Source organism: Chiloscyllium punctatum, chromosome 37, assembly GCF_047496795.1.
Source record: "Chiloscyllium punctatum isolate Juve2018m chromosome 37, sChiPun1.3, whole genome shotgun sequence".
In the NCBI taxonomy this organism is placed as follows: domain Eukaryota; kingdom Metazoa; phylum Chordata; class Chondrichthyes; order Orectolobiformes; family Hemiscylliidae; genus Chiloscyllium; species Chiloscyllium punctatum.
Genome location: NC_092775.1, coordinates 56066598 through 56091969, shown reverse-complemented (window position 1 = coordinate 56091969; position 25372 = coordinate 56066598).

The window sequence follows — 25372 nt, the reverse complement described above, 5'->3', positions numbered from 1 at the left end:
AATGTTGAGACCTAAGGGCTATAAAATGCTGAAGTAGAAAATGAGGTACTGCATATTGGGCATCACTGGAACACTACAGCAGACTGAGGATGGAAACATTAGCACTGCCTTTGTCTTTTCTTCTGGGCTCCTTACCACATATTCACTTTCTCCTCCCACTTTTCAACACTATGGAAACAGTACCGGCATTTCCAGCTCCAATCAGTTCCAATGAAGTCATAATAGACTTGAAATATAACTCTATTCTCTCTCCACAGTCACTGCCAGACCTGCTGAGTTTCTCCAACACTGTCTGTTTTTATTACACCACAGCACAGGAGTGTGGTGAAAACAATTGTTACACTGGGATACTTTTTGAGTTGCAGAAGTCTTTGTTGTTAAATGTTCATAATTTGTAGATCTTGGACAGCTGCTCTGTCATTGGGTCTTCTTGGCAATTATGCCTTTTGTGGAAGTAGCTGCTAAAATATGGGAAGTGTTCAATACATTCCTTCCTAAATTTCTCCTTTGCCATGTGTAGGTGGTGAAATACTTGCCTGACCATATGTAGCTGATATAGGGTTTGTTATGGCAACATTCAAAGCAAGTTCCATTTCTTGATACAAAATTTAAGAGATTGACCATGCTTTACAAAGCTGGTGTGAAATGGCGGACAAAGCAGTCATTCACAAACGGTAAATCAGGTTAGTTTATGGTCGTCACTTCAGTTTTGTCACAGATGAGACTGAGGTTAGAGTTTTCCATCAAGACAATGTTGTATAATGACAGCAGAGGCTAGTTGATTTTTGACGAGGGGAATAGTCACTGTCAGGGAGTGTATGGGTGTTATCACATACTGTTTGATTTGACCTGGTCTTCACCTGGTGAAGATGCCTATTTCAGATCTCCCACTTAAGACATTGGTAGCCATTACATCATGAAGCAACTGCAGAACTGTGCTGAAATTTCTTGGACATCCAAATCCTTGAGCACGATTGAGAGCCTCATGATTTACTGAGTCAAATATTTTGTCCAGGCAAAGCATGCAATGAAGAGTTTGTGCTGTTGTTCTTGACATTTCTCTTGGATTTTTCTGGCAACAAAGACCATTTCAGGGGTTCCTCAGTACATTCCAAAGCCCCACTAAGTCTCTCGGAAATGTCCTTCAACCATAAGGAATATGTGACTCAGGAGGGTACGTATCTGAAATTTAAATGATTTGGTAACCTTGGCGGCTTCGTAAAAAAAGCTTCACGTTCTAGAGATCAGAACTTAGTTACATGTTGCATGTTTCATTTCCCATCAAATTTTATTTATTGTTTCTGAATTTTCCTTTGGCCATTACTTTTATGCTGATGGAATGCTGCCTTCTTGATTTGCAACCTTGAGTTGTTCTTCCAATCAGGAAACGTACTTGGTTTATATTCCAGGTGTACACATGTGTCAGCTTTGCTTTCACCGTCAGTCCTTGTGAGCACACTGCTGAAACCCAACTGGGTGCAGGAGCTTGGTACAGCTGACTTTATTGATCCCACTGTTTTGGAATTTAGTTGGATATATGAAAATATTCCAGGTTGTTTCTGAGCTGATCTTGGATTACTTCTCTTTGGTCAGGCTGCATTAAGCTTGAGATACTGATCTGCTTCATGATCTTTAGGTCTCACAATGTTTTGGTATTAGATGGATGCTCATCAAGTAAGTCTATGATCAACACAAAAGCATTGGACCCCAATATGGATTTGTTGATGCATTATTTAAATCTTTGAACTAAACAATAACAAAATCCAATGGGTGCCAATGCTTTGACCTACGAAAGGTAAGTCTATATCTATGATTTCAATCTTTGTCCTTCTGTCAGAAGAGGGCATTTGTTTTAATAAGACCAGGCTGGCAATTTTCTCAGCATTTACATTGGCTTTTTTGCTCTACTTTTCCCAACATTTGAGATATCAGAATCGTGACCAACTCTGGCATCAAAATTTCCCAAAACGGTGATCCTTTCTTCCTTTGGGATGGCAGTGAGGACTTCAATAGATCAAAATAAAACTGTTCCTTGACATCTTTATCAGAAACACGTGTTGCGGTATAATAGGGCTGTTGATGATGACATATTGGTTAAGGCTGAGCCGCAGGTGAAATGTCATAGACTTTTTTATTTATAAAATTGGAAGCACTGGCAGTGGATTTGAGATTCTATTCCAGATAGTAAAAACAACTCTATGGATAAGAGGTTTGCTGTCAGAGTCTTTACTGTCCAGTAGAAGGTGTTTGCCATTGCTTGTTCCTTCAGTTGCCACTCCCCAGGAAACCAAACCTTACCAACGGTGGCAAAGTGACTGAAGTCTTGATAGCTCCTGTGATACGCTTATTGTTCTTTCCAGATAATTCCTCTTCAGATTATTCATAAATGCTCAAACATTTCCAGTTTGTAAAATTGATCGTTTTCTTTCTGAGTACAAAAGCCGTAACCCTGTAAGTTTTGATTTCCAAGTCAGGTGTAATTTGAAATTGAAAAGCAGAATATTATGGATGTGGGAAATCTTAAATAAAAAAGGAAAATGCTGGAAATAAACTGAGCGCATAGGGCAGCATTGTTATACAGAGAGAAACAAAGCTAAAGTTTCAGGTCTGTTACCTTTCCTCAGAACTGGAAAATGCCAACTCTAAATTTTTGTTTTCAATTTTTCTAAAACTCTAACTTCCCAAGTTTGATTTCTCTAAAACTCCGGCCTTTATTTTTTTCCCCTAAATCTGATAAAACATCACAACTCTGAAACTTAATTCCATTTCAATCTGTACATTAATGCTGCCTCAGCTGCTGAGCTGGTTTTCCTCCATGTTCTGAATGGAGTTGGGGTAGTTTTTCCAACTCCCTCCCTATTTTGGTTCATCAGAGGATACCTTCAAGACATCTGCTCAGTCACAGATTCAGCTGCTCAAGGATACCTCTGTATCAACACATATCTAAAACCTTAACGCATCTTTCACCTGATTTTTTAAACTCAGAGCTCTTAGGTTCACAGTCTTGTTCCATTGTCAATTTTAAATTACCACAAGACTTGGTACATGAACCTTGGTAAAAGCCTACCCATGAGTTTGTTTCACACTGAAATGTTGGGGGTCCTTATTGTCCAAGTAATCTTGATGAGTTTGTAGTTGGGTTTTAGTGGTGTTGCACCATGATGAATAGAACAATCCAACTGCCTTTTCAGGTCTTTCTTTATCTGCTCTGTCATTGAGGTCTGTTTGCATCATATTTTCTTCAGAGTAGCGGCATTACTTCTGTGTGCTTTCTTAGTTTCTTTTCTATTCTGTTTACATTTATCCTTTGCCTTTTTTTTCCCTCTTTAAAAGCCTTTCTCGGTGTCTTCGGCAGGGTGAGATCCAGCCTCCTGAGCACGTGTGGCAGTAGAGGCGACAGAGTCGGCTCCTTCCTGAGATCCGTGACAGCAGTGACAGTTTGGATGGCATCAGTGGCAAAATGACTCATGAGGGGTAGTGTGAACCCAGTGTGAGGGAGAGCGAGCACAGTGCATAGGAGACGAAGCCCTAAGGAGATGTCGGTGAGGTAGACCCAGCAGCGAAAGATGAAACCAAAGGATCGATGAGTTTGTCATTGATTGGGTCTGGTGCTGATGGTAGCAGGAGGGTACAGGAGCGAAAAAGGTGTCGCAGGAATGTGCACAGTATGAAAATTGCTAGGTGGGGTTTTCTGGATTATTTGGAAGAATGTGTGGCATGGAATCGTCATGCCGTGAAAATGTTAATTTCTATGGCAAAAACGTTCTTGATTCAGATACCGTGTGGGGTTTACTGCAGAGGTGATTATGATGTGGAGGTGCTGGTGTTGGACTGGGGTGACCAAAGTTAACAATCACTCAACACCAGGTTATAATCCAACAGGACTATTTGGAAGTACAAGCTTTCAGAACACTGCTCCTTCTTCAGATAGCTAGTGGGTCAGGTAGGATTATAGGACATAGAATTTACAGTAAAAGATCAAAGTGTCATACCACTGATGAAGTGTATTGAACAAACCTCGATTGCTGTTAAGTCTTAATCACTTGGAATGGGTTGCAGGTTTTGATTCATTAATATTTAAATCCCAGGACTTCTTTTAAGTCACGTTGCTGAGATAACTTAAGATTTTATAAAAAAAAAGGTGACATATCAGCTCAGAAAATGCATTAAAATATATACAAAAGTGATTGGATAGAAGGCCACTGAGCAACAATTGCCAGGTGGGGATGTTCCCTCCCCATCGGGGAACATTCCAATGGTCAAGGGCATATAGCCTCAGATCCTCAGGTGACCATCGTCCAAAGTGGACTTTGGGATACGCAACAACGCAGAGTGGCTGAACAGAGGCTGATTACCAGGTTAAGTACCCGTGAGGATGGTTTCAACCAGGATCTAGTTTTCATGTCACACTACAGGAGACCCCATTACACTATACCTCTCACACACAAGCACACATACACACGATCACACTCACATACTCGCGCAGACCCTCTCTCATACACATGCTCTCTCTCAGAGACAAAGTCATGTGCACACCCTCTCATAGGCATACACCCTATCAAGCAAACGCAAACACACTGTCTCAATCTCTCTCAGTCAGACACACACACACACACACACACACACAGAGTTTATGAGGTGAATTTGCATTTGCAGATTCCGTTTTGGATACTGTTGGGGGCGGGGGGGATGACTTACCAGGGGTAAGCTATGGGGTACAGGTCTTTGGTACAGAGTCTGTCCCTGCTGCTCAGAAGGGAAGGGAGGAAGAGGAGCAGAACATTTGTCATTGGGGACTCTGTAGTTAGGGGGACAGATAAGAGATTCTGTGGGAATGTGAGAGGCTGGCGGTTGGTATGTTGCCTCCTGGGTGCCAGGGTTGGTGATGTCTCGGACTGTGTTTTCAGCATCATTAAGAGGGAGGAGAGCAGTCCCAAGTCCTGGCCCACATAGGCACCAATGGCATAGATAGGAAAAGGGATGGGGATGTAAGGCAGAAATTCAGAGAGCTAGGATGGAAGCTTAGAGCTAGAATAAACAGAGTTGTTATCTGTGGTTTGATACCCGTGACACGTGCCAATGAGGCAAAGAATAGGGAGAGAGAGCAGTTGAACATGCTGTTACAGGAGGGAGGTGCAGAAGGAGGGGATAATTGGGGCTCATTCTGGGGTAGGTGAGACCTCTAGAAATGGCATGGTCTACACTTGAACCAGAGGGACACCAGTATCCTGGGGGACATTTGCTAATACTGTGCAGCAGGGTTTAAACTAATTCAGCAGGAGGCTGGGAACCTGAGTTGTAACTCCAGGGTATAGGAGGTTGAGACTAGTGAGGTCATGAATAAGGTTTCAAGGTCGCTGGGGTACACTGGCAGGCAGGAAGGTGGTTTGAAGTGTGTCTGCTTCAACACCAGGAGCATCCAGAATAAAGCGGGTGAACTTGCAACATGGGTTGGTACCTGTGACTTTGATGTTGTGGCCATTTCGGAGACATGGCTGGAGCAGGAGCAGGAATGGTTGCTCCAGGTTCCAGGGATTAGATATTTCAGTAAGATCAGGCAAGGTGATAAGAGAGGGGGGGGTATGGCATTGTTAGTCAAGGACAGTATTATGGTGACAGAAAGGACGTTTGATAAGGACTCGTCTACTGAGGTAGTATGGGCTGAGATTAGAAACAGGAAAGGAGAGGTCACCCCATTGAGAGTTTTCTATAGATCTCCAGAAAGTTCCAGTGATATAGAGGAAAGGATTGCAAAGATAATTCTGGATAGGAGCGAAGGTAACAGGGTAATTGTTATGGGGGACTTTAACTGTCCAAATATTGACCAGAAATGCTATAGTTTGTATACTTTAGATGGGTCAGTTTTTGTCCAGTATGTACAGGAGGGTTTCCTGACACAGTATGTAGACAGGCCAACAAGAGGCGAGGCCACATTGGATTTGGTGCTGGGTAATGAACCCAGTTAGGTGTTAGATTTGGAGGTAAGTAAGCACTTTGTGATTGTGACCACAATTTGGTTACATTTACCTTAGCAATGAGGGTAAAGCAGTTGATGTAATGTATATGAATTTCAGTAAAGCATTTGGTAAGGTTCCCCACGGTAGGCATAAAGTATGGAGCCATGTGATTGAGGGTGATTTAGCAGATTGGATCAGAAATTGGCGAGCTGAAAGAAGACAGAGGGTGGTGATTGATGGGAAATGTTCATCCTGGAGTTCAGTTACGAGTAATATACCCCAAGGATCTGTTTTGGACCCACAGCTGTTTGTCATTTTTATAAATGGCCTGGATGAGGGTGAAGAAGCAGGGCGAGAGTTATATTTGGGGCAAAGGCAATTATGATGCGATTGAGCAAGATTTAGGGTGCATAGGATGGGGAAGGAAACTGCAGGGATGGGCACAATTGAAATGTGCAGCTTGTTCAAGGAACAGCTACTGTGTGTCCTTGATAAGTATGTACCTGTCAGGCAGGGAGTAAGTGGTCAAGCGAAGGAACTGTGGTTTAATAATTGAATCTCTTGTCAAGAGGAAGATGGAGGCTTATGTAAAGATGACACATGAAGGCTCAGTTAGGGTGCTTGAGAGTTACAGGTTAGCCAGGAGGACTTAAAGAGAAAGCTAAGAAGAGCCAGGAGGGGACATGAGAAGTCTTTGGCAGGTAGGATCAAGAAAAATCCTGAAGTTTTCTGTAGATATGTCAGGAATAAAAGAATGACTAGGGTAAGATAAGGGCCAGTCAAGGATGGTCATGGGAAGTTGTGCACGGAGTCCGAAGAGATAAGAAAAGCACTAAATGAATACTTCTCGTCAGTATTCACACAGGAAAAAAGACAATGTTGTCGAGGAGAATACTGAGATACAGGCTATTAAATTAGATGGGATTGAGGTTCACAAGGAGGAGGTGTTACCATTTCTGGAAAGTGTCAAAGTAGATAAGCCCCTGGGCCAGATGGGATTTATCCCAGGATTCTCTGGGAAGCTAGCAAGGAGATTGCTGAGCCTTTGGCCTTGATTTTTATGCTGTCCTTCAGGAATAGTGCCAGAAGACTGGAGGTTAGCAAATGTTGTTCCCTTGTTCAAGAAGGGGAATAAGAGACAGCCCTGGTAATTATAGACCATTGAGCCTTACTTCTGTGGTAGGCAAAGTTTTGGAAAGGATTATAAGAGATAGGATTTATAATCATCTAGAAGGGAATAATTTTATTAGGGATAGTTAACATGGTTTTGTGAAGGGTAGGTTGTGCCTCACAAACCTTATTGAGTTCTTTGAGTAGGTGGCCAAACAGGTTGGTGAGGGTAAAACAGTTGATGTGGTGTATATAGATTTCAGTGAAGCGTTTGCTAAGGTTCTCCATGGTAGGCAGAAAGTCCAGAGGCATGGGATTGAGGGTGATTTAACGGGTTGGATCAGAAATTGGCTAGCTGAAAGAAGACAGAGGGTCTTGGTTGATGGGAAATGTTCATCCTGGAGTTCAGTTACTAGTGGCATACCCCGAGGATCTGTTTTTGGGCCATTGCTGTTTGTCATTTTGTATAAATGACCTGTATGAGGGCATAGAAGGATGGATTAGTGAATTTGTGGATGACACTAAAGTCGGTGGAGTTGTGGATAGTGCTAAAGGGTGTTGCAGGTTACAGAGGGATATTGATAAGCTGCAGAGCTGGACTGAGAGATGGCAAATGGAGTTTAATGCAGAAAAGTATGAGGTGATTCACTTTGGAAGGAGTAACAGGAATGCAGAGTACTGGGCTAATGGTAAGATTCTTGGTAGCGTGGATGAGCAGAGAGATCTCAGTGTCCATGTGCATAGCTCCCTCAAAGTTGCCGCCCAGGTTGGTACGGTTGTTAAGAAGGCCTATGGTGTATTAGGTTTTCCTAGTAGAGGGATTGAGTTTCGGAGCTATGAGGTCACGTTGCAGCTGTAAAAATCACTGGTGCGGGTATACTTGAACTGTATTGCAGAACGTTCCTGGTTGCACATTATTGGAAGGACGTGGGAGCATTGGAAAGGAGGAGATTTGTCGGGATGTTGCCTGGTATAGAAGGAAGGTCTTATGAGAAATGTCTGAGGGATTTGAGGCTGTTTTTTTTAGAGAAAAGGTTAAGATGTGATTTAATAGAAACATACAAGATGATCAGAGGTTTAGATAGAGTGGACAGTGACAGCCTTTTTCCTCGGATGGTGATAATTAGCACGAGGTGATGTAGCTTTAACTTGAGGAGTGAAAGATATAGGACAGATATCAGAGGTAGAGTTTTGACTCAGAGAGTAGTAAGGGTGTGGAACACATTACCTGCAACAGTAGTGGACTCACCAACATTAAGGACATTTAAATGGTCATTGCATAAACATATAGATGATAATGGAATTGTGTAGGTTAGATGGGCTTCAGATTGGTTTCACAGGTCGGTGCAATATCAACGGCCAAAGGGCCTGTACTAAGCTGTAGTGTTCTATGTTCTATGTTCTATGTTCTATGGTCATTGCCTGCCATTTGTGATCTTAATGTTACTTATCACTTTTTAGTCCAAGCCTGGATATTGCTGCATTTCAACATGGATAGCTGAAGCATCTGAGCAGTCTTGTAAAATGCTGAAAATTGGGCAATCATCAGGGATCATCCCCACATCTGACCTTCTGATAGATGGAAGGTCTTTGATGTAGCAACTGAAGATAGTTGGGCTTAGGACACACAATCTTCGGCAGTCAGTGCATATGATATTTTATAAATTCCTACTTTAGAAATAGAACCAGTTTGACTCAAGACAGACTCAAAGTTTACACCTTTAATGCTTTGTCTGAGCTGAGATGTCACCTTGTTTTATAAAACCTCAAGTTAACCCAGAAAGATGTTATGGGATTCACATATAAATGAATGAAAACCTGCAATCCATTCTAAGTGATTAAAACACAACAGCAATCTAAGATTGTTCAATACATGGCATCAGTTGTATGACAGTTTGATCTTTTACTATAAATTCTGTGTCCTATGATCCTGCCCTACCAGCTACCTGATGAAGAAAAAACGCTCCCAAAGCTTGTGCTTCCAAATAAACCTTTTGGACTATGACGTGGCATTGTGATTTTTAACTTTGTACAGGTGATGGCACACCTCTTGCTGTAATGTATAAAGCCTGGTGAGACTGTACCTAAAGAATGAGGAAGGATTAAGGAACAGATTTTGTATTATGTAGAATTTGGAAAAATACAAAGTAATCTAATAGAAATTTACAAAATTCCCACAGGACATGATATTGTGGACATTGATAAGTTGGAGATCGACAACACAGGGGACAAAATTGCAGAATATGGAGTAGGCCATTTAAAATGAAGATGTGGAGAGATTACTTCCAATCTCCTGGGAATCTTTGGAATTCTCCCCCCCAAAGGATTGTGGAAGCTGAATTACCTGAATTTTGAAGATTAATGACATCAAAGAACATGGCGATAGTGTGGGAAAGAGGCATTGTGGTGGATGAACAGTCATTATCTAACTGAATGGCTGAGCAGCCTCAAAGGACTGAATGGCCAACTCCTGTTCCTGTGTTTCTAATTCCATGACAGTCGAATTTGTGAAGTGGGGAGAGCTGGAAGTGAAGCAGGATAGCTGGGACATATCTAGCTTCAGCTCTGTTGTAATGAGTTTGGCATTAACACCTCAGAGTTATTGAAAAATTGTTATTGGTAGCAGAGATAATGGACAGGAAAGGAGTTAAATACACGTTCCAAACTGTACTAGGAGTTGGACAAAAAATATTAAGCTTTACTCCTGGAATGTAATCTGCACTTCAAGAAAGAGATAGGTATTTGTTCAAAGGCTAGTCATGATCTGAAATGCTAATTCTGTTTCTCTCCACAGATGCTGTCCGAGCTGTAAAGTATGTATGTTTTTGTTGTTATTTTAGGGTTCTTGCATGCTTATTTTCTATAATATTTTAAAAAGTCATCCATATTACAAAATAGCTTTGAAAGAAAGCTTTTGAGAGAATGCAGAACTTGAGGAATGAAGAAAGATTTTATGGAAAATTGAAGGCATAGTACTGTGAGTTGATGTCGTCTCATCCATTTCTGTGTGTGTGTGTGTGTTTGTCTGTGTGTGTGTATGTGCGTGTGTGGGTGTGGGTGTGTCTGTGTGTGTGTAAGGTTTGAGACCTGTAGCAAAAAAAGATATAAACACGTAAAAGTTGGATTTTGACTTGTAAAGTTTTGAGCTCAGAATATAGTCATAAACCTCACCTCCCTGATTAAATTTTTTCAATGTGTAAGCACCTTTTTTAAAATTGAAAGAAGTGAAACTTTGCTTGTTTGTGTATAGACTTAGCAGAATGAAATTATAATGAACTGCCTAATACTGGGATTCTCAGAATTTATTTCAATTATGTATGTTGGGAGGCAATGTCCTCGTGGTATTATGTATGTTGGGAGGCAGTGTCCTCGTGGTATTATGTATGTTGGGAGGCAATATCCTCATGGTATTATGTATGTTGAGTGGCGATGTCCTCGTGGTATTATGTATGTTGGGAGGCAGTGTCCTCATGGTATTATGTATGTTGGGAGGGCAATGTCCTCTTGGTATTATGTATGTTGAGTGGCGATGTCCTCGTGGTATTATGTATGTTGGGAGGCGATGTCCTCATGGTATTATGTATGTTGGGAGGCAGTGTCCTCGTGGTATTATGTATGTTGGGAGGCAGTGTCCTCGTGGTATTATGTATGTCGGGTGGCAGTGTCCTCGTGGTATTATGTATGTTGGGAGGCAGTGTCCTCGTGGTATTATGTATGTCGGGTGGCAGTGTCCTCGTGGTATTATGTATGTTGGGATGCAATGTCCTCGTGGTATTATGTATGTTGGGAGGCAGTGTCCTCGTGGTATTATGTATGTTGGGATGCAATGTCCTCGTGGTATTATGTATGTCGGGTGGCAGTGTCCTCGTGGTATTATGTATGTTGGGAGGCAGTGTCCTCGTGGTATTATGTATGTTGGGATGCAATGTCCTCGTGGTATTATGTATGTCGGGTGGCAGTGTCCTCGTGGTATTATGTATGTTGGGATGCAATGTCCTCGTGGTATTATGTATGTCGGGTGGCAGTGTCCTCGTGGTATTATGTATGTTGGGAGGCAGTGTCCTCGTGGTATTATGTATGTTGGGTGGCAATGTCCTCGTGGTATTATGTATGTTGGGATGCAATGTCCTCGTGGTATTATGTATGTCGGGTGGCAGTGTCCTCGTGGTATTATGTATGTTGGGAGGCAGTGTCCTCGTGGTATTATGTATGTTGGGAGGCAGTGTCCTCGTGGTATTATGTATGTTGGGTGGCAATGTCCTCGTGGTATTATGTATGTTCGGAGGCAGTGTCCTCGTGGTATTTGTATGTTGGGAGGGCGATGTCCTCATGGTATTATGTATGTTGGGAGGTGATGTCCTCGTGGTATTATGTATGTTGGGAGGGCAATGTCCTCGTGGTATTATGTATGTTGGGAGGCAATGTCCTCGTGGTATTATGTATGTTGGGAGGCAGTGTCCTCGTGGTATTATGTATGTTGGGAGGGCAATGTCTTCGTGGTATTATGTATGTTGGGATGCAATGTCCTCATGGTATTATGTATGTTGGGAGGCGATGTCCTCGTGGTATTATGTATGTTGGGAGGGCAATGTCCTCATGGTATTATGTATGTCCGGAGGCAGTGTCCTCGTGGTATTATGTATGTTGGGAGGCGATGTCCTCGTGGTATTATGTATGTTGGGTGGCAGTGTCCTCGTGGTATTATGTATGTTGGGAGGCGATGTCCTCGTGGTATTATGTATGTTGGGAGGGTGATGTCCTTGTGGTATTATGTATGTTGGGAGGCAGTGTCCTCGTGGTATTATGTATGTTGGGAGGGTTGATGTCCTCGTGGTATTATGTATGTTGGGAGGCAGTGTCCTCGTGGTATTATGTATGTTGGGAGGCAGTGTCCTCGTGGTATTATGTATGTTGGGAGGGCAATGTCCTCGTGGTATTATGTATGTTGGGTGGCAGTGTCCTCGTGGTATTATGTATGTTGGGAGGCAGTGTCCTCGTGGTATTATGTATGTTGGGAGGGCAATGTCCTCGTGGTATTATGTATGTTGGATGGCAGTGTCCTCTTGGTATTATGTATGTTGAGTGGCGATGTCCTCGTGGTATTATGTATGTTGGGAGCCAGTGTCCTCGTGGTATTATGTATGTTGAGTGGCGATGTCCTCGTGGAATTATGTATGTTGGGAGGGCAATGTCCTCGTGGTATTATGTATGTTGGGAGGCAGTGTCCTCGTGGTATTATGTATGTTGAGTGGCGATGTCCTCGTGGTATTATGTATGTTGGGAGGCGATGTCCTCATGGTATTATGTATGTTGGGAGGCAGTGTCCTCGTGGTATTATGTATGTTGGGAGGCAGTGTCCTCGTGGTATTATGTATGTCGGGTGGCAGTGTCCTCGTGGTATTATGTATGTTGGGATGCAATGTCCTCGTGGTATTATGTATGTTGGGAGGCAGTGTCCTCGTGGTATTATGTATGTTGGGATGCAATGTCCTCGTGGTATTATGTATGTCGGGTGGCAGTGTCCTCGTGGTATTATGTATGTCGGGTTGCAGTGTCCTCGTGGTATTATGTATGTTGGGATGCAATGTCCTCGTGGTATTATGTATGTCGGGTGGCAGTGTCCTCGTGGTATTATGTATGTTGGGAGGCAGTGTCCTCGTGGTATTATGTATGTTGGGTGGCAATGTCCTCGTGGTATTATGTATGTTGGGATGCAATGTCCTCGTGGTATTATGTATGTCGGGTGGCAGTGTCCTCGTGGTATTATGTATGTTGGGAGGCAGTGTCCTCGTGGTATTATGTATGTTGGGAGGCAGTGTCCTCGTGGTATTATGTATGTTGGGTGGCAATGTCCTCGTGGTATTATGTATGTTCGGAGGCAGTGTCCTCGTGGTATTATGTATGTTGGGAGGGCGATGTCCTCATGGTATTATGTATGTTGGGAGGCGATGTCCTCGTGGTAGTATGTATGTTGGGAGGGCAATGTCCTCGTGGTATTATGTATGTTGGGAGGCAATGTCCTCGTGGTATTATGTATGTTGGGAGGCAGTGTCCTCGTGGTATTATGTATGTTGGGAGGGCAATGTCCTCGTGGTATTATGTATGTTGGGATGCAATGTCCTCATGGTATTATGTATGTTGGGAGGCGATGTCCTCGTGGTATTATGTATGTTGGGAGGGCAATGTCCTCATGGTATTATGTATGTTCGGAGGCAGTGTCCTCGTGGTATTATGTATGTTGGGAGGCGATGTCCTCGTGGTATTATGTATGTTGGGTGGCAGTGTCCTCGTGGTATTATGTATGTTGGGAGGCGATGTCCTCGTGGTATTATGTATGTTGGGAGGGTGATGTCCTCGTGGTATTATGTATGTTGGGAGGCAGTGTCCTCGTGGTATTATGTATGTTGGGAGGGTTGATGTCCTCGTGGTATTATGTATGTTGGGTGGCAGTGTCCTCGTGGTATTATGTATGTTGGGAGGCAGTGTCCTCTGGTATTATGTATGTTGGGAGGCAGTGTCCTCGTGGTATTATGTATGTTGGGAGGGCAATGTCCTCGTGGTATTATGTATGTTGGGTGGCAGTGTCCTCGTGGTATTATGTATGTTGGGAGGCAGTGTCCTCGTGGTATTATGTATGTTGGAAGGGCAATGTCCTCGTGGTATTATGTATGTTGGATGGCAGTGTCCTCGTGGTATTATGTATGTTGGGAGGGCAATGTCCTCGTGGTATTATGTATGTTGGGTGGCAGTGTCCTCGTGGTATTATGTATGTTGGGAGGCAGTGTCCTCGTGGTATTATGTATGTTGGGAGGGCAATGTCCTCGTGGTATTATGTATGTTGGGTGGCAGTGTCCTCGTGGTATTATGTATGTTGGGTGGCAATGTCCTCGTGGTATTATGTATGTTGGGAGGCAGTGTCCTCATGGTATTATGTATGTTTGGACACAATGTCCTCGTGGTATTATGTATGTTTGGACACAATGTCCTCGTGGTATTATGTATGTTGGGAGGCAGTGTCCTCGTGGTATTATGTATGTTGGGTGGCAGTGTCCTCGTGGTATTATGTATGTTGGGAGGCAGTGTCCTCGTGGTATTATGTATGTTGGGAGGCGATGTCCTCGTGGTATTATGTATGTTGGGAGGCAGTGTCCTTGTGGTATTATGTATGTTGGGTGGCAATGTCATCGTGGTATTATGTATGTTGGGAGGCAGTGTCCTCGTGGTATTATGTATGTTGGGTGGCAGTGTCCTCGTGGTATTATGTATGTTGGGAGGCAGTGTCCTCATGGTATTATGTATGTTGGGTGGTAGTATCCTCGTGGTATTATGTATGTTGGGTGGCAGTGTCCTCATGGTATTATGCATGTTGGGTGGCAGTGTCCTCGTGGTATTATGTATGTTGGGTGGCAGTGTCCTCGTGGTATTATGTATGTTGGGAGGCGATGTCCTCATGGTATTATGTATGTTGGGTGGCAGTGTCCTCGTGGTATTATGTATGTTGGGAGGCAGTGTCCTCGTGGTATTATGTATGTTGGGTGGCAGTGTCCTCGTGGTATTATGTATGTTGGGAGGGCAATGTCCTCGTGGTATTATGTATGTTGGGAGGCAGTGTCCTCGTGGTATTATGTATGTTGGGTGGCAGTGTCCTCATGGTATTATGTATGTTGGGTGGCAGTGTCCTCGTGGTATTATGTATGTTGGGTGGCAGTGTCCTCATGGTATTATGTATGTTGGGTGGCAGTGTCCTCATGGTATTATGTATGTTGGGAGGCAGTGTCCTCGTGGTATTATGTATGTTGGGTGGCAGTATCCTCGTGGTATTATGTATGTTGGGTGGCAGTGTCCTCATGGTATTATGCATGTTGGGTGGCAGTGTCCTCGTGGTATTATGTATGTTGGGTGGCAGTGTCCTCGTGGTATTATGTATGTTGGGAGGCAGTGTCCTCATGGTATTATGTATGTTGGGTGGCAGTATCCTCGTGGTATCATGTATGTTGGGTGGCAGTGTCCTCATGGTATTATGCATGTTGGGTGGCAGTGTCCTCGTGGTATTATGTATGTTGGGTGGCAGTGTCCTCGTGGTATTATGTATGTTGGGAGGCGATGTCCTCATGGTATTATGTATGTTGGGTGGCAGTGTCCTCGTGGTATTATGTATGTTGGGAGGCAGTGTCCTCGTGGTATTATGTATGTTGGGTGGCAGTGTCCTCGTGGTATTATGTATGTTGGGAGGGCAATGTCCTCGTGGTATTATGTATGTTGGGAGGCAGTGTCCTCGTGGTATTATGTATGTTGGGTGGCAGTGTCCTCATGGTATTATGTATGTTGGGTGGCAGTGTCCTCGTGGTATTATGTATGTTGGGTGGCAGTGTCCTCATGGTATTATGTATGTTGGGTGGCAGTATCCTCGTGGTATTATGTATGTTGGGTGGCAGTGTCCTCATGGTATTATGTATGTTGGGTGGCAGTGTCCTCATGGTATTATGTATGTTGGGTGGCAGTGTCCTCGTGGTATTATGTATGTTGGGAGGGCAATGTCCTCGTGGTATTATGTATGTTGGGAGGCAGTGTCCTCGTGGTATTATGTATGTTGGGAGGGCAATGTCCTCGTGGTATTATGCATGTCGAGTGGCGATGTCCTCGTGTTATTATGTATGTTGGGAGGGCGATGTCCTCGTGGTATTATGTATGTTGGGAGGCAGTGTCCTCGTGGTATTATGTATGTTGGGACGCAATGTCCTCGTGGTATTATGTATGTTGGGAGGCGATGTCCTCGTGGTATTATGTATGTTGGGACGCATTGTCCTCATGGTATTATGTATGTTGGGACGCAATGTCCTCGTGGTATTATGTATGTTGGGACGCATTGTCCTCATGGTATTATGTATGTTGGGAGGCAGTGTCCTCGTGGTATTATGTATGTTAGGACGCAATGTCCTCGTAGTATTATGTATGTTGGGAGGCGATGTCCTCGTGGTATTATGTATGTTGGGAGGCAGTGTCCTCGTGGTATTATGTATGTTGGGAGGCAATGTCCTCGTGGTATTATGTATGTTGGGAGGCAGTGTCCTCGTGGTATTATGTATGTTGGGAGGCAGGGTCCTCATGGTATTATGTATGTTGGGAGGCAATGTCCTCGTGGTATTATGTTTGTTGGGAGGCAGTGTCCTCGTGGTATTATGTATGTTGGGAGGCGATGTCCTTGTGGTATTATGTATGTTGGGAGGGCAATGTCCTCGTGGTATTATGCATGTTGGGAGGCAGTGTCCTCGTGGTATTATGTATGTTGGGTGGCAGTGTCCTCGTGGTATTATGTATGTTGGGTGGCAGTGTCCTCGTGGTATTATGTATGTTGGGAGGCAGTGTCCTCGTGGTATTATGTATGTTGGGAGGGTGATGTCCTCGTGGTATTATGTATGTTGGGAGGGTGATGTCCTCGTGGTATTATGTATGTTCGGAGGGTGATGTCCTCGTGGTATTATGTATGTTGGGAGGCAGTGTCCTCGTGGTATTATGTATGTTGGGAGGCAATGTCCTCGTGGTATTATGTATGTTGGGAGGCAGTGTCCTCGTGGTATTATGTATGTTGGGAGGGCAATGTCCTCGTGGTATTATGTATGTTGGGTGGCAGTGTCCTCGTGGTATTATGTATGTTGGGAGGCGATGTCCTCGTGGTATTATGTATGTTGGGTGGCGATGTCTTCGTGGTAGTATGTATGTTGGGAGGGCAGTGTCCTTGTGGTATTATGTATGTTGGGTGGCGATGTCTTCGTGGTAGTATGTATGTTGGGAGGGCAATGTCATCGTGGTATTATGTATGTTGGGTGGCAGTGTCCTCGTGGTGTTATGTATGTTGGGTGGCAGTGTCCTCGTGGTATTATGTATGTTGGGAGGGCGATGTCCTCGTGGTATTATGTATGTTGGGAGGCAGTGTCCTCGTGGTATTATGTATGTTGGGAGGCAGTGTCCTCGTGGTATTATGTATGTTGGGAGGCAGTGTCCTCATGGTATTATGTATGTTGGGAGGGCAATGTCCTCGTGGTATTATGTATGTTGGGAGGGCAATGACCTCGTGGTATTATGTATGTTTGGACACAATGTCCTCGTGGTATTATGTATGTTGGGAGGCAGTGTCCTCGTGGTATTATGTATGTTGGGAGGCGATGTCCTCATGGTATTATGTATGTTGGGTGGCAGTGTCCTCATGGTATTATGTATGTTGGGAGGGCAATGTCCTCATGATATTATGTATGTTGGGAGGCGATGTCCTCGTGGTATTATGTATGTTGGGAGGGCAATGTCCTCGTGGTATTATGTATGTTGGGTGGCAGTGTCCTTGTGGTATTATGTATGTTGGGAGGCAGTGTCCTCGTGGTATTATGTATGTTGGGAGGCAGTGTCCTCATGGTATTATGTATGTTGGGAGGCAGTGTCCTCGTGGTATTATGTATGTTGGGAGGCAGTGTCCTCGTGGTATTATGTATGTTGGGAGGCAGTGTCCTCGTGGTATTATGTATGTTGCGTGGCAGTGTCCTCGTGGTATTATGTATGTTGGGAGGCGATGTCCTCATTCTATTATGTATGTTGGGTGGCAGTGTCCTCGTGGTATTATGTATGTTGGGAGGCAGTGTCCTCGTGGTATTATGTATGTTGGGAGGGCAATGTCCTCGTGGTATTATGTATGTTGGGTGGCAGTGTCCTCGTGGTATTATCTATGTTGGGAGGCGATGTCCTCATTCTATTATGTATGTTGGGTGGCAGTGTCCTCGTGGTATTATGTATGTTGGGAGGCAGTGTCCTCGTGGTATTATGTATGTTGGGTGGCGATGTCCTCATTGTATTATGTATGTTGCGTGGCAGTGTCCTCGTGGTATTATGTATGTTGGGAGGCGATGTCCTCATTGTATTATGTATGTTGGGAGGCAATGTCCTCGTTGCATTATCGCGAGAGTATTAATCCAGATATTCCGCTAATGGTCTGGGGACCTGAATTTGAATCCTGTCACTGCAGATGGTGCAGTTTCAATTCAATTGAAAAAACCTGAAATTAAGGATCTCCTGATAATCATTGTTGATCCATCATTCTCACCTAGTAATGTGGTTGACTCTCAACTGCCCTTTGAGGACAGCCTAGCAAGCCACTTTGTTGTATGAAATGAAACTGGACAGAAACTAGGTACTGAAAAAGACAAGGGCAGAAACAACCATGTTTACTAGTGACAAAAGTGGGACAGCTGCCTCACAGATGTCTCCAGCAATAAGCTGACATAGTCACTCTTACAGAATCATACCTTACAGAGACTGTTCCAGACACATCAGGGTCCCTGAATACGTTCTGTCCCACTGGCAGGACAAACCCAGCAGAGGTGGCACCACAGTCATTTACAGTTGGGACGGAGTTGCCCTGACACTCAACAGTGACTCCAGACTCCATGAATTCCACATGAACAGCATTTGGAGGAAGCACTGAGAGTGGCAGGGGTACAAAAATGTACTCGGGCTGGGGGATTTTGCTGTCCACCACTAGACTGGGTCTGCAGCAGGTGGTGAGGGAACGAACAAGAGGGAAAAACATACCTGACCTCATCCTTACCAATCTGCCGGCTGCAGATGCATCTGTCCACGCGTCGGTAAGAGTGACAACTGGACAGTCCCCACCTTCAGATTGAGAATACCTTCCATCATGTTGTGTAGCATTATCACTGTGCTAAATAAGACAGACTTTGAATAAATGCAGCAACACAAGATTGGGCATCCATTAGGCACTGTGGGCCATCAACAACTGCAGAACTGTACTCCAGCACAATCTGTAACCTCATGGTCCAGCATACCCCCTCCTCAACCTTAACCATCAAGCCAGGTAATTAACCTGGTACAATGGAGAGTGCAGGAGGGCATGCCAGGAGCAGCACCAAGCATACTTGTAAATGAAGTGTCAACCTGGTGAAGCTACTAAATAGGACAATTTGCATGCCAAACAACATAAATAATGGACAGGGCGAAGTGATCCCAAAATCAACGAATCAGATCTAAGCTCTGAGGTCCTGCCACATTCAGGAATACTCATGGACAATTAAATAAGCCACTGGAGGCTCCACAAATATCCCCATCTTCAATGAGCGCAAAAGATAAGCACTTTCAGCAATCCTCCGTCAGAAATGAGAAGGGAATAATCCATCTTGGCCTTATCCAGTGGTCCATGTTTGAATCAAGGCTGGAATGAGGTTAGGCCTGACAGAACCCAAATTGAGATGCCAGTGTTTAGGCAATTCATTTACTCCAGAAAAGATTGGAGCCATTGACTATATCAAAGGTAGGGGCCCTGAAATCAAATGGGAATAGTACTGAAGACTTCTGCTTCAGAACCCTCTGTTCCTGTAGCTGAGCTCTTCCAGTATGGTTACAACACTTGATTCTATCCAACAATTTGGAAAATTGCCCAGGTCATGTACAAAAAGCAGGAGAAATCCAACTCGGCCAATTACTGCCACATCAGTCTACTCTTAATTATCAGTAAAGTGATGGAAGGTATCATCATCAGTGCTATTAAGCAGCACCTACTCAGCAATAAACCTGCTCAGTGACACTCAATTTGGGTTCTGTCAGGCCTAACCTCATTCCAACCTTGATTCAAATATGGACAAAAGAGTGAAATTCCAGAGGTGAAGTGAGAATAATAGCCCTTGATATCAAGGCTACATTCGACTGAGTGTGCTATCAAGGAGTCCTAGCAAAACTGGAATCCATGGGTACCAAGGGAAAAACTTTCTGCTGCCACATAGGAAGATGGTTGTGATTGTTGGAGGTCAATCATCTCAGCTCCGAGAACATCTCTGCAGGAGTTCCTCAGGGTAGTGTTCTCAGCCCAACCATCTTCAGCTGCATCATCAAAGGCCTTCCCTCCATCATGAGGTCAGCAGTGAAGATGTTCACCAATGCTTGCACAATGTTCACACTATTCACAACTCCTCAGATACTGAAACAGTCATGTTCAAATACAGCAAGATCTGGACAATATCCAGGCTTGACAAGTGGCGAATAACAATCATGCCACGCAAGCAGTTTGTGGAAGTGCAATTTGATTCCATTGATGCATTGTTTCACACAATGGGGACAAATTGAAATGATCCCCTTGTTTTATTTACTATTGTGCAATAATCACTAAATTACTATTCTTCAACATGCTCAAAGGTTTGATAAGAGATCAGAATTGATAAAATTGACTTATTACAAAGCTCAAACTGAATATGGACGAAGTACCAGGATCAGATGACTTATTCCGTTCAATCATAAAGAAATAATGAAGAGGCTTGCTTCAATGCGTATACAATATTAATTAATCCAGGAGCTGTGTCTTGAGGGCTGGGAATAGTCAATTGATTCTCATATTCCATTGAAGAATAAACCACAAACTGAAGTATAGTGTCCCAGATCTGACCGTGGAGCACCATTGTTTGCATTATTCCAGATTTTGATATTGACCTATTCTATTGGGCGGCAAGGTGGTTCAGTGGTTAGCACTGCTGCCTCACAGTGCCAGGGACCCGGGTTCGATTCCCACCTTGGGTGACTGTCTGTGTGGAGTGTGCAGTTTCCCCGTGTCTGCGTGGGTTTCCTCCGGGTGTTCCAGTTTCATCCCACAGTCCAAAGATGGGCAGGTGAATTGGCTATGCGAAGTTGCCCATAGTGTTAGGTGCATTAGTCAGGGGTAAAATGAGTCTGGGTGGGTTACTCTTTGGAGGGTTGGTGCAGACCTGTTGGGCTGAAGGGCCTGTTTCCACACTGTAGGGAATCCAATCTAATCTAATCATACAAATGCCAGGCAATGACAATCTCCAATAAGAAACAATCTAACCACCATCCCTGGATATTCAATGGTGTTACCATCACTGAATCCCCCACTATCAACATCCATAGTGCTACTACTGAGCAGAAACTCAACTGGACTCACTATATGAATACAGTGTCTATAAGAGCAGGTCAGAGGCTAAGAATACTGAAGTGAGTAACTCACCTCCAGACTCTTCAAAGTCTTTCCACTGTTTACAAGGCACAAGTCAGGAGTGTGATGGAACACTCTCCACTTGCCTGGATTGGTTCAGCTCCAACAACACTCAAGAAGCTTGACACCATCCAGACCAAAGTAGCCCACGTGATTGGCACCACACCCACAAGCATTCACTCCCTCCATCACCGATGTTCAGTAGCAGCAATGTATACTATCTACAAGATGCACAGCAGAAATTCACCAAAGATCCTTAGTCTGCACCTTCCAAACCCACAACTACCTCCACTGAGAAGGACAAAATTTACCGGGTCAAAATCCTGGAATTCCCTCCCTATTGGCATTGTGGGTCAACTCACAAAAGGTGACTTAAGTGGCTCAAGAAGGTAGCTCATCACCACCTTCTCAATGGCAACTAGGGACAGCAATAAATGCTGGCCAGCCAGTGATGCCCATAACCCACAAATGAACCAAGAAAAAAGGACAGTGTTTACATGGAAACATGAATGCGTGCAACATCCCCTCCAACCACGCCTCCCTCTCCCTCACCCACTTGAAAATATATTGCAATTCCCTCACTGTCATTGGCTCAAAAACCCAGAAGTCCCTCTCTAAAGGCATTGTGGGTCAGTCTATAGCATATGGATTTTAGCTGTTCAAGAATACAGCACACCACTACCTTCTTAAGGAGAACTGAGGACAGGCGATGAATGCTGGCCAGCCAGTGATCCCCACGTCCCATGAGTGAATAAATATGTAGCAGAGATGGCAATAACAAGCAGAGCAACAGCAGAGGGGCTAGCAACAGGGAGGGTAACAGCAGAGAGGCTAGCAACAGGGAGGGTAATAGCAGAGGGGCTAGCAACAGGGAGGGTAACAGCAGAGAGGCTAGCAACAGGGAGGGTAACAGCAGAGGGGCTAGCAACAGGGAGGGTAACAGCAGAGAGGCTAGCAACAGGGAGGGTAACAGCAGAGGGGCTAGCAACAGGGAGGGTAACAGCAGAGAGGCTAGCAACAGGGAGGGTAACAGCAGAGGGGCTAGCAACAGGGAGGGTAACAGTAGAGGGGCTAGCAACGGGGAGGTAACAGCAGAGGGGCTAGCAACAGGGAGGGTAACAGCAGAGAGGCTAGCAACAGGGAGGGTAACAGCAGACGGGCTAGCAACAGGGAGGGTAACAGCAGAGGGGCTAGCAACAGGGAGGGTAACAGCAGAGAGGCTAGCAACAGGGAGGGTAACAGCAGAGGGGCTAGCAACAGGGAGGGTAACAGCAGGGGGGCTAGCAACAGGGAGGGTAACAGCAGGGGGGCTAGCAACAGGGAGGGTAACAGCAGAAGGAGCAATCACAGAGATTGTAGTGCTATGCTCAGTGGGATAGCATGTCTGAAATCAATCACCACTAATCCCGGAGTTGTCATAAAGGTTAAGGATTTTAAAATGTACTCGGAATTCCCTAATTCACTTGACTGTCAGATCAAGGCTGATAGAAAGCATGGACCAGATTCCTCAACTGAACAAGAATGACTATTCTTTACAAATGAATAGACTCTACAGTCTGTTCTGATATAACGCGACAGTTCCATTCCTGTGTGACCCCATGTTATAAGAAAACCACATAATAGTAGCACCATTTAAACCAATGGGACAGGAATTGTGTTTTAGCCAACACAGGTCAGGAAAGTTCAAATAATCTTCTAAATTCTTCCATCACTTTATAGCTAATTTGCATTGAGGCAATGCACATTATAGCAGAACTGACTGTACGTACTGGTGAATAATCATGAACCATAGGCACATAACCCTTCATAAACATTCCCTCTAGACGTAGATGCAGACAAACGATAAAAAAAAAGGTGCTATGGGTGAATTGATAAACTAGGAAGGCAGTTCCATGGTCAATGTCTGTGGGGAATACTGAGATGATTCTTTTAATGATCAGAATGCTGTTTCTGAGTCTCCCTTTTCCAGGTACTCTAGATGACTGGTTCACACTTATAAAGTCTTTGTCTTATGAATTGAAAGTTACAGCTTACAGCAGCTGGAAAAGGGAAACAACGCAAGGTCTCCTCAGGTTTGAGATGTTCCTTTTTACATCTCAAGAAGAAAAATAGCTCATTCTCCTCCAGAAGTCTGATGGCTTCTGACAAAACATTCACACCTCCAAAATGTACAGCTACCCTGGGAGCCAACCTTATTATTATTGGGAGGCAGAGGACCTTTGTTATCAATAAGAGGTCACCAGTCCACAGACCAATCAGTTCCCTGTTGCTGGTCAAAACTCCATTCATATATACCCCTCGACTCCAGCTCGTCTGCAAACCAGGCTTCCATTGTAACTTGAACAAGCACCTGTGTTAACAGTACTGACAATGATAGCAGGTCGTATGCTTTTGTGAAACACAGTAATCCTTCAACAATCCTTGGTATTTAAAATCGTTCTTTTCCCCATTTCAAATCACAGTCAACAATACAGAAAAATGATACAGTCTTTGCAGCAGCAACAGAGAGGGAAACAGCAGCAGAAATGACAATGACAGATACAGCAATGAAGATACAATGCAGAGCAGGCTGCATCAAGAGGGCAACATCTTTGGAGAGGGCAGGAGTAGCAGTGAAGACAGCATCTAAAAGGTAACGATGGAGAGAGTAGCAGCAGGGAGGGCAGTATTACCTCACACATGTTGGAGGTTGTATTCAATCTCAGTTGTGTTAAGTGTAGTTAGAAGGTTTATCAGTGTATTGTACATCTGTGCTACCCCTCAATGATCAGGCTCTTTGATGATTGTTGTTGGCACACTGCATCCAAATGCAGATGAGTATAGCTTGGAAAGTTACCGAGTCATTCGGCATGGAAACAGACCCTTCTGTCCAATCAGTTCAACTGACCATAATCCCAAACTAAACCAGTCCCATCTGCCTGTGTTTGGCCCATATCCCTCCAAATATTTCTTATTCATGTTCTTATCTAAATGTCTTTTAAACATTATGACTGTACCCACCACTTCCTCCGGATTTTCATTCCACATATGAACTACTGTATGTAAAAAAAAACTGCTCCTGATCTTTTTCAAATCTTTTTGAAAATACTGGGACAATACATCCATCTTAGGACAAGCCAAACAGAGACATGCACGAAGATTCCTAGAAGCATGGCATTCCAACCAGAACTCTATCAACAAACACATTGACTTGGATCCCACTTACCACCCCCTGAGAAAAAGAACAGGAAATGACATCACCATAGGACATGATGCCACCAGAGGAAATGACATCACCAACCCAAGGAAACCCAAATGTATAAATAGAAAGTAGGAAACACCAGCAGTGCTTCGTCTGGAGGCTCACTGAAGATGTTACCTAGTATGGTGATGAAACATCTGAAAATGAACCTTCCAGCTCAGTGAGCAAACCTGAGCTACAAATCTTCTCAAAACTTGCTAATTTCATAGATCACATAAGGTCACCCCTCAACCTCCTATGCTCTGGTCGCCTCAGGCGACTGACTGTGTGGAGTTTGCACGTTCTCCCCGTGTCTGCGTGGGTTTCCTCCGGGTGCTCCGGTTTCCTCCCACAGTCACAAAGATGTGCAGGTCAGGTGAATTGGCCATGCCAATTGCCAAATTGCCCGGGGTGTTAGGTAAGGGGTAGATGTAGATGTAGGGGTATGGGTGGGTTACGCTTCGGCGGGGCGGTGTGGACTTGTTGGGCCGAAGGGCCTGTTTCCACACTGTAAGTAATCTAATCTAATCTAATCTAAAATCTCAGCCAATCAAGCCTGTCCTTATAATTTAAACTCTCTATTCCCAGCAACATCCCGGTAAATCTCTCCAGATTAATTATGTCCTTCCTATAACAGGGAACTCCTCTTAAACTAATTTTGTAACTAATTGACAAACTCATCCTGAATTCCATGTGATCTAATTTTTCTAATTAGCCTACTATGCAGAACCTTGTCAAAGGTTTTGCTAAAGTTCAAGTACACAGTATCTACCTCTTTGCCCTCATCAATCTTCTTGGTTATTTCCTCAAAAAACAAAATCAAGTTTGAGAGACATGATTTCCCTCAAGAAAGACTCTTGAACACTTGTGAAATGACTCACCAGATGAAAATCTAATTGGATCCATTGAAATATGATTATCTGAAATACTGAACATTAGTCACAAGATGAAACACCTCATCTGAGTACTCATTGTTTTGTTAATGACTACTAATTGTAGTTCAGGTATTTCTGCTACATTCGTGAACAACCTGTCAGCAATTAAACATAGAGTCATAAGGTCATAGCGATGTACAGCACAGAA